General features: G+C 33.0%; 1 non-coding gene across 1 annotated transcript; it reads left to right on the top strand.

The window, feature by feature from the left end:
* The first annotated feature begins 4,610 nt into the window (after nucleotides 1-4,610).
* Nucleotides 4,611-4,683, top strand: TRNAK-CUU (transfer RNA lysine (anticodon CUU)). The gene has a single exon. It is a non-coding gene; the product is annotated as a tRNA-Lys (tRNA).
* Nucleotides 4,684-9,299: the final 4,616 nt, after the last annotated feature.

Raw genomic sequence — 9,299 nt, 5'->3', positions numbered from 1 at the left:
CTCTGTGGGAAAAAACTTTCTTCGTACGAGGATGTCATCAAGGCTGTCAATGACTATTTTGCACAATTTGACAAATCCCACTTTTTAGATGGGATGAAAAAATTGGAAACTCGCTGGACCAAATGTGTAGACCTCGATGAAGACTATGTTGAGAAATAAAGGTGAACGTTTTTTTCAAAAAAATGTGTTTAACTTATTTTTTTACCAAGCTTTTCAAACAACCCTCGTAAAGAGTTTGGAATACAGCGAAACGAAACGTAAGAAGAAGAAGAAGAAAAAAAAAAAAGAGCAAAACACAGAAGACAAAATAGAAAGAAAGAGAAGAGAGAGAGAGAGAGAGAGAGAGAGAGAGAGAGAGAGAGAGAGAGAGAGAGAGAGAGAGAGAGAGAGAGGGGAGTTCGAAAATGCGACCAAGGAAGAGGCATAATAAATCGAGGTTCATGACAGTCGATGTTCGGTAATTTCGGCTGCTAATGAAGTGGTTATGAGGTGTAAGTGCACAGTAATGAGTTACCTGTAATATTACCGATGTCATAATGACCTGTAGCCAACAATCCATAATTAATAACGGGGACATGACGCTCTGATATATTCACAGATGCCTGCCGTGATTAACTAGATAATGGTGGGCTAACGTGTCCATTAGGCCTGGAATTGCGCTCGTTCATTTAAATATCTCTGCTAGAACGAACCGTTGGAGATTCATTTATGGCCTCGCAAGCAGTCCGTTTGAATAATGCACACGCACGCATGCGTGTCCGTGTATGTCTTGGTCCTAATTAGCGTTCGAGTGATGGTAGGAAGTAGCAAACATAAAAATATTTTTATTATCGTGTTGTCTTGCTTGTTTCAGCTTGTTTTGGAAGGTTTGGTTCCAGGTTGATACGAGACAGCAATTCAATAATGAAGCTTTTAATTAGCTATTTAGTTATGTGGCTTTAATATCCATAAACATTATTCCCAATTTAATCAGGAAATGCTCGAAGCAAATATTCCACTAGATGGCAGCGTATTCCACAAATTTCCGATAATCACGTTCTTTCGAAATAACTGAAAGAAATGTGCAAGTATTTAAACAAATACTCATATAATATTAAAATTCCAGGTGGCGCTCCAAATCGCGTCATGACAGCAAATAAATGTTTAATATTAATGGTATAGAAATAGTCGTAAATATGTTAATTGCATGTCAGTTTAAATAGCAGCTGAGTTGGCTGTTGCGTTTTAATTTTAGCACTCTTTAATTCTGTAACATACACAAGAATAAAACCTAATCGGACTTTTATGCTGATAATAAAATAAAATAAAATAAAATCTTCCAATCTTCATGTAGATAGTCAAATTATAATTTGAAATTATTTAAAAAAAATTGACATTATAATTCAATTATATCTAATATCTAATTTTATTGTTAAGCTAAATATTTAATTAATACTATTTAAATATATCTAAAATTAACTCTCTCAATTATCTTAAAATATAATAGAAATCTAGCATTTTTATACATTACTATTATTTATTACCACACCAATTAAAAAATAGGATCTATTATTTATTTATTATTATTTGTCAGACGTAAGATTATTTTTGATGAAAACTTTTGTTTTGTTAGTCTTTCATTTAAATTATCCAGTTTAAATCGAAATTGATATAATTCAATAAATATTAGCGATGTTCTAACTCGTATATCGATAATAAAATTAATCAAACCAAAACGAAGCTATTCTGTTATATGCATACATATGGACACACAAAACGGAACTAATAGGTACTATAATTCGACCACAGAAGCGAGAGCTGTCGTTGGCAGCCTACCAAGAAGAGTCAATTCATGTTGAAGGGGAGAAAGAAATAAGGCGATGTACGAATTGGCCATCAATACGCGAAATCACGTGCTTTGTACGTAAAATTTACCAACTGTTATACAAGCAAAATAGTTACCGCTTTAAAAACTACAATGATCATAAAAAAAGAAGTTAATTTTACGACATGTAATAATAAACAACTCATCCCACAATACGGATTAATTACCCTATAATCGGAATGGAATCTCCTTCTTTTGACATGCGCAGAAGTGTCGAAGGGTCTTGAATCTGTGGGCGTATACGTGTTTTATGGGGAATGCAAATAGTTAATAGTTCCTACACAACATTTACTCAAGAGAAAACAATGTAAAAGTCAAAATTTAGGTAATACAAGAGTAACACAACATAAATATGTCGAGCTTTTTTTTGAAAAAATCTTAATCTTTGACATTCATCATAAAAAAATGAAGCTGCCACTTTAGTTTTTTTATGAAGTTAGTTTAAATAGCTCTTCATTTAATTCTAGTTTTTTCTCCCGATTGGTAATTCTTATCCAAATGTTCATGTGTAAATAGTATCAGAAAAATGGCCGAACTTCTTGACAGAAAATATTTTAATCTTATGTGAGATTTTTATTTAATTTTTCTTATTTATTTATGTTTTACTACTACAGTCCTAAAGTGACGTGAAACAAGTTCCCTGTTTGGTCCAAGGATAAGGGTTATCTAATTCTTAGCTCACAAACGGTATACTGTATCATATGGAATATACGATTGGCGTCGTGCCATATTTTGGGAGTCCAACAGGAAACTGATTCACAGTTTCCTGTTGGTGAAATTCACGTTAAAATGAATTTATGACACTGGGTGAGATTCACATTAAAAAAGTAGATTTATTAATTTGCTTTATCCATTCACGATTCTCATTTGAACCAGTGCGAAAACAAACTAACAACAGTGAGATGCATTCCAATGTTTGAAGATTAGTTGACTATAGACTTATTAAAATGGGGATAAAAAAAAGTGTAGAGAAAATTAGAAGTGTGAGTATCTGAAGATCCCTTGCACTTGTGGATCATAGCCAGCCTTATATTCGATAAATACAATAATTATATGAGGCGTAGTTCTCAAGGTCACAACTTTATTATTATTATTTGGGGGGGGGGGAGAGGAGAGATTGCATTTACTTATAAGCTAGAAAAAACAAACGATTTTGTGTGAAAGCAGACTTATTATTATTCTAGATGTTTCTCATCTACCATATAACTCGGAGTTCTTCAGTATCAAGAATATTAGTCTGTTAAAGTGACTTCTAAAGGAAATAATAAAAGTGAGTGTGATGTAAACACATTGATAAACAACTTTACCTACTATTACCATTCAGATGGATGCCCTTATCGAAATGAACAAATTAACATAAAAATAAATTAAATATCTAATAATAAGATGATACGAATAAATAAAATGAAAAAAATAAAAATAAAATAAAAAACGACAATTAATTAATTAATTAAAATCAGAAATAAATAAAACGAAACAAGACAAATAAAAATAAATAAATAAAAATCTTTACTCCCACATTTCGTCTATGGATCTTATTAAAAGTTACACTGTCCATTCCCCCCCCCCCCCCAAAAAAAAAATTAAAACGAAACAGTTTTGAATAACAATTTGTTACTTTGACTTGAACGACAGAATACAGAATGGTTTGGATAATAAAAACCACTTTGACCTGGTCATAGTGAATAAACATAAGAGGCGTCAGACAAAAGCTTTGGGGATTTATTCGGAGACTATGTTACTTGTACAACAAGAAGTTGTTATTCAATGCGATTCCCTTCAAACTAATTCTCATTAGTGTCGATATTGGGATTCAACAGCATCCTTTCTGAAAACAACGCTAACTCATTGAGTTACAGTAGTATTCAATATTATTCAATTATTTCTGCAGAAATGTGATCTTGAGGATAACATTCTTTTTACACGACTTTTTTTTTTTTACATTAAAAAGAAAAACAGAAATACGGGAATGTCATTAAAATTGAAACCTAATAAGAATTATTGTTTCTACCCATATGTTTAGATCACTCAACTTATTTCTAAACATTGATTTCAGAAATGTTTCTTTCAGTTTATATAATATGATTATTCTCCATCGCTCATTTATTGTTTTAATTATCGAATGTTAGTAAATTACATAATTTACTAACATAAATTATATCATTCAAAACGTACTCAGTTTGATATAAAGTTTCAGGCTGTTTTAACAGATAGACTAGTAGGGGGAAAAAAAAAGTGAAAAGAAAAAAAACTGTAAAAATGATTAAAATGAGCTAACCAGGATATAGTGAAAATTCTGAATGTTAGCATAATTTTTTATTCCGAAAATGAACAGCATGATCATTTTTTGACACCAGAATTTAAGAAAAACAAGTTGATTTAAGTTAATTCGATAATAATTGCCAAGTTACAATAGTTTAGTTCCTATTAATTAAAAAAAATAAGTTAACTAGAATTGTAACTTTAAAATCTAAAGTCGAAATTGATTATACAAATAATGCTAAAGACTGAATAAATTAAATGAATCATTTTAGTATAAATATAAGTTAATAATGTAAATTACATTTTTGTTCGTATTTGGTTTTAAAGCATTTTTAAAATTTTATTGGAATTTTAAATAGTGGAATCGTATTATAAAAATATTCATATTATTAAATACATTAAAAATCAAATAACCACTGAAGAAAGGAAAAATTTATTCGTATAAGCTATAAATATCTACTTTTAGAATGATGGGTATACATCAGCCCGGCTAGCTCAGTCGGTAGAGCACGAGACTCTTAATCTCGGGGTCGTGGGTTCGAGCCCCACGTTGGGCGAGATGTTCTTTTTGGTTTTTTTCCTTAACCATTCTTTAATGGTAGATACATTTTTGGTAATTTTCTACAATTTCAACCTCTATGTTAATTTTTAAAATCATAAAAAATATTTCTTAAATACCTTAATAAAAAATAAAATTTTGCAGTAACCAAATATATCACGAACGAACTATTACATTTATGCCTCCTTGCTACGACCATCGGCTCGTCTACACGTGAGAATGGCATTTGTGTAGTGAAACCTTTCAGATTCAAGTTCCAATAGACAACGGGGATCAATAATTTTAGCCACACAGCATAGAGCGAATCAATGAACGGGCTCGTGCAACTATTTTGGGTCTGCCCAGTAAGGATGAGAGAGAAATGCCAAGGTCGATCGATCAGAGCCACGCGTCCCGCTGAATCAGTAATCAGTGAACCACCGGAACAAATCGTAGCTTGCTAGGACAACGGAAGACCGTAGGAGAGCTCGAGAAATTGTGTCTATCCATGTGAATCTTGTTTGCTGGCGGATTAAAGGAGTTGTAGAATTATAAATGATAAATGAAACTGTGAATTAGTAGGTTGACTTGTTTTGGTGAACAAGTTGCGCCATCTAGTGGCATTACTTGAAACTACAGTGAATATTCAGTTTTTTTTTTCCTTTTAAATACTACGTGGCACGACAGTTACAGAAATTATGTAGGTGAAAGCGGAGAAAGACTTTTATTATTGATACTATCATAAAAACTTATTTCTTATCATAAAAACTTGTTTATTGTTTATACGAAGCTTGCGACATATTTTTGTAAAATAAAAGATAAACTTATCGAGTTTTAATGCCCAGATTGAAAAAAAAAAAAAAAAAAAAAATCTGGAAGAGATATAAATAAATTCTTGTATTTCTGCTGTTTAAATTAAAGATCATATATAATGCGCATAGTTTTTCTTCAAGTCATTAGCAAAATATATAAAAATCCTTTTTGAAAAATAGTAAACTATTTTAAAAAAGAGCGTAATTTAGCGCACCAATGAATTCTCTTTATTTAACTCGAGCGTTGCTAGGACACGTGCAACTGACAATGAAGGGAGGCTAGGCTGATTGTCACCTGAAATTGACTACACGAGTTCGATAAAACACCAGTTCACGTGCTCGATAAAAGAAAGAAAATAGAAAATTTATCTGGGTTACAGTATCTTTAACCCCTTTATCTCATATTTTAATTTTATTTTAGTCGTTTGATGTTGGGAAATTGTAGATTTCATCAGCGACCATTTAGGATATTTTTAATGTTATCGATCTATTTTAGGATGCACATAATTAGAATGGGAAACTATTTTCTATGCTTATGATAATTTAGTACATGCAAGATTGTTACCGAAATGATAATTCGGAAGCTGGGAAGAGGAGAAGGGGGGGGGGTTAATGTACGAATTTTCTCTTACAAAGAAAGTCGCCTGTTGTGATTATAAGCTAATTCAGTTCTGGGCTTCGATTAGAGTGACCTACTTTTTCTCCTGACAGCAGATTTATTTTCCTCCTCATCTCCCACAATAATGGAAAATTTTTATCTCTTTTCTTGGCCCGCAAATAAATCCTGAAAGATGAACAACAGGAAGTGAGGAAGGAACACGTTCTTTTGACCTATCAGTTTTTAGGAAGTTTAACGATTTTTGCAAAGGAAGCCAGAAAAAGTTCATCACACCTCACATGACAGAGCCAAAAGTGGATCATTCTTTAACCATACCAATTTATCTTTGTGTCGAGAAATCGACTCCTTGTTTACGGTAAATCAAGGATTACTTGTCTCGACAAAAAATGTGGAGATGTGGGGTAGTAGGATTTTTTTTTTTTTTTGTTGTTGTTGTTGTTGTTCGTCATGAGTGGTAATAATTAAGGCTGCCTAAATGGATTTCTAGAGCAATTTGTGCAACGGGTGACTTTTTGTTACTATCAGAATATTTATTTATTTATTTATTTATTTGTTATTGTCAGAATATTTATTGATTTAATTTTTTCGACAACAGCTAGAAATGATTCACAGAATTTTTCGAATATTTCGCAGTATTCATGCATTACTTGATTTTTTCGCAGAGGGTGTTGATTTATTCTTGAACTATTCAGAGTGAATAGTTCAAGAATTGAACTATTCACTACAAAAATTTGTTAATAGGGATCCACGTAACTCAGTCGGTTTTGAACGTGAAGAATGTTTATTCAGGCTTTTCATAGGAAAGAGGAGAGTTAACCGCACGCACAGAGTCGTTTTCTCAGAGGAAAACGACTATTTTCCTGGTTCCTGATTGAATCCTGCAATCTTACGGATGCAAGTTTAGAGTCATATAAAAAAAGAAATAAAATTATGGCTGTGAAAACCAATTTTGGCAAGTATGGGCCTTAACTACTCAGATTATTATTATATTCAACAAATTGCTGAGGCCTTCAAAAAGCTCCACTTTAAGTTTCCCACCTGCATTAGTTAGAAGAATAATTTCATCGTCTTATCTTCCTCGATTACTGGAGGCCTGAAATGGCGGATAAAGTTCCACATTTAGCATCTACTCGTTTCCCCTTTCAGTCTTTTCCGACCGTAGGTGACTTCGCAGGCATTGCCCACAAAGTATTCCGGGTGAGATTTTTACAGCGTAGTTCACCGTTGCTTTTCCCAATCCTCCAATTTTATCCGAGCTCGGGACCGGCATTTTTGGCTGGGTCGTATTCATGACTGTAATTCATGTGTGTGTTCATCCGAGTTTCCGGATGAAAAAAAAAAAAAAAAACAAAAAACCCTCTATAGAGGTTTTTCACGTCACTGACGGGAATCGAACCCTCCGAGTCTTTCCAACCAAAGGGCTTCGTCTATGCTAACTGAGCTACCGAGGTTCTTTGGCATTTGAACTATGTAAAAAGTAAATAAAAAGAGGATGAAAAAAATTCTTAGTCCACCCATGGTTCTAATGTACCATAAGAAACTTTTTGTAGGTAATGAGAATTACATGTTTTTTTAAAGTATTCGTTGAACGCACTGTGGAACTCTTTTTTTGCGGACGTAGGACGACGTTTTGGATCGAACTATATCCTAAGCCTGAATGTAATGTAAGATGGTTTTTCCCATCCTCTTTTATTTAGTTAATTTTTTCTATACGAATGGTTTTATGAATTATTAGCAAACAACATTTAACTTGTTGCTTTCATTGATTTATTTTAAAATCTGTTGATTTTCATTAATATTCCAGCTGTTGAATTTCTTGCTTAATTTCTGAATTGTTATAAAATGGTTAATGATTTGTTAGTGTAGAATGTGTTCAATTGTTAGCAAAGATTCATTAAATCCTTCTTCTTCTTGGCTGAATCCAAAGACGATCTTTTGCTAGTATTCTGGATACTATAGAAACATAATTTTTTTTTCTCTCTCTCTTTATTTCTCCAAACAGTTGTCCAGAGTTTCATACTTAATCCATCTGTAACTTTTGCTTCCCGTTTCCAAGGAGACGCCACACTGGAACAGAAACCGTAATTAACGCGTGGATACATTAAACGCTAGCGCAAGACTAATTAAAGTTTTAGACCTTTAGAGCTCATGCTTCGTTGTCGGCTTTATTGCGGCCGTCAACTCTTTGTGGGAGTGCGGCACGACACACACAGCGAGAGAAGGTTGTGAGTTTTTAATTAACTACATAGTTGTGAGAACACTGGGAGGGTGAGGGCATGTGGACGAAGGAACGATAAGCATGCTGCAAATATGGCTCTTGACAGGCCTTACGACACACATTGGCAAAGGTGTAGAGGGAACCGGACAGCACAGCGGCGACTTATTAGAAAGACTGCGTGGATGAAAAGGGAATGTTAACCCTAATCGAAGTCATTAGGATTCATACTCACCTAAATCGAATCGTATCGGAGGATTAAGATAATTCTAATCCTTCTGATTTGTCCATTCAATCTGATTTTAAATCTTTAATGCTATTTCATTGAAGTTTCTTCCAAATTTAATCAGTTTAACCACCTTACCGGCCATTATGGATCAAATACGCATCCTCATACGCTTCGTATCCATCATGTATTTCAATGTAATATCGATGGTATTAAAATTTTAATATGTACTTCGCATCAATGATAACCTATAAATGTCTTGACCGGTAGCTGGTTAAATTGAATCCAAAATGGATTTCAGTTAATTCATATAGAATCAGTTTTAGGTACTTAAAAAATGGTAGAATTCTGTTTGTTTCTCACTATATATGTTATTTATCGGCTGTTATTTATTACATCTCAACAGTTAGTTTTATTAGACCAATAGTAAAGCATTAAAATGCCACCATTGCTTCTTATAAAATTAGTCACTTAACAGCAAAAAAAGAAAAAAAAAACATATCAGGATGGTGAATTGATAAAAGAGGCTTTTCTTGCAAGAACAGATTCTTTATTTGAGGGCTTTAAAAACAACCAAGAAATTATGACAGCGATATCAGACCTGCAGCTTTCAAATAAAGCAATCACAAGGCGATTGAGCTCAATTTCCCTTAACATGCAAGGCTAACTGAAAAATGATTTAGGAAAATGTGAATACTTATCCCTGCAATTTGATGAGTCGACGAATGTATCAGATTCAACGGAATTGGCTGCTTTAGTAAGA

Source organism: Typopeltis vanoorti, chromosome 3 (assembly GCF_054136105.1).
Source record: "Typopeltis vanoorti isolate ZY-2024b chromosome 3, IOZ_Tvanoo_1.0, whole genome shotgun sequence".
NCBI classification, from domain to species: Eukaryota; Metazoa; Arthropoda; class Arachnida; order Uropygi; family Thelyphonidae; genus Typopeltis; species Typopeltis vanoorti.
The sequence above is the reverse complement of the archived record's forward strand: the minus strand, read 5'-3'. Positions and strand labels throughout refer to the sequence as shown.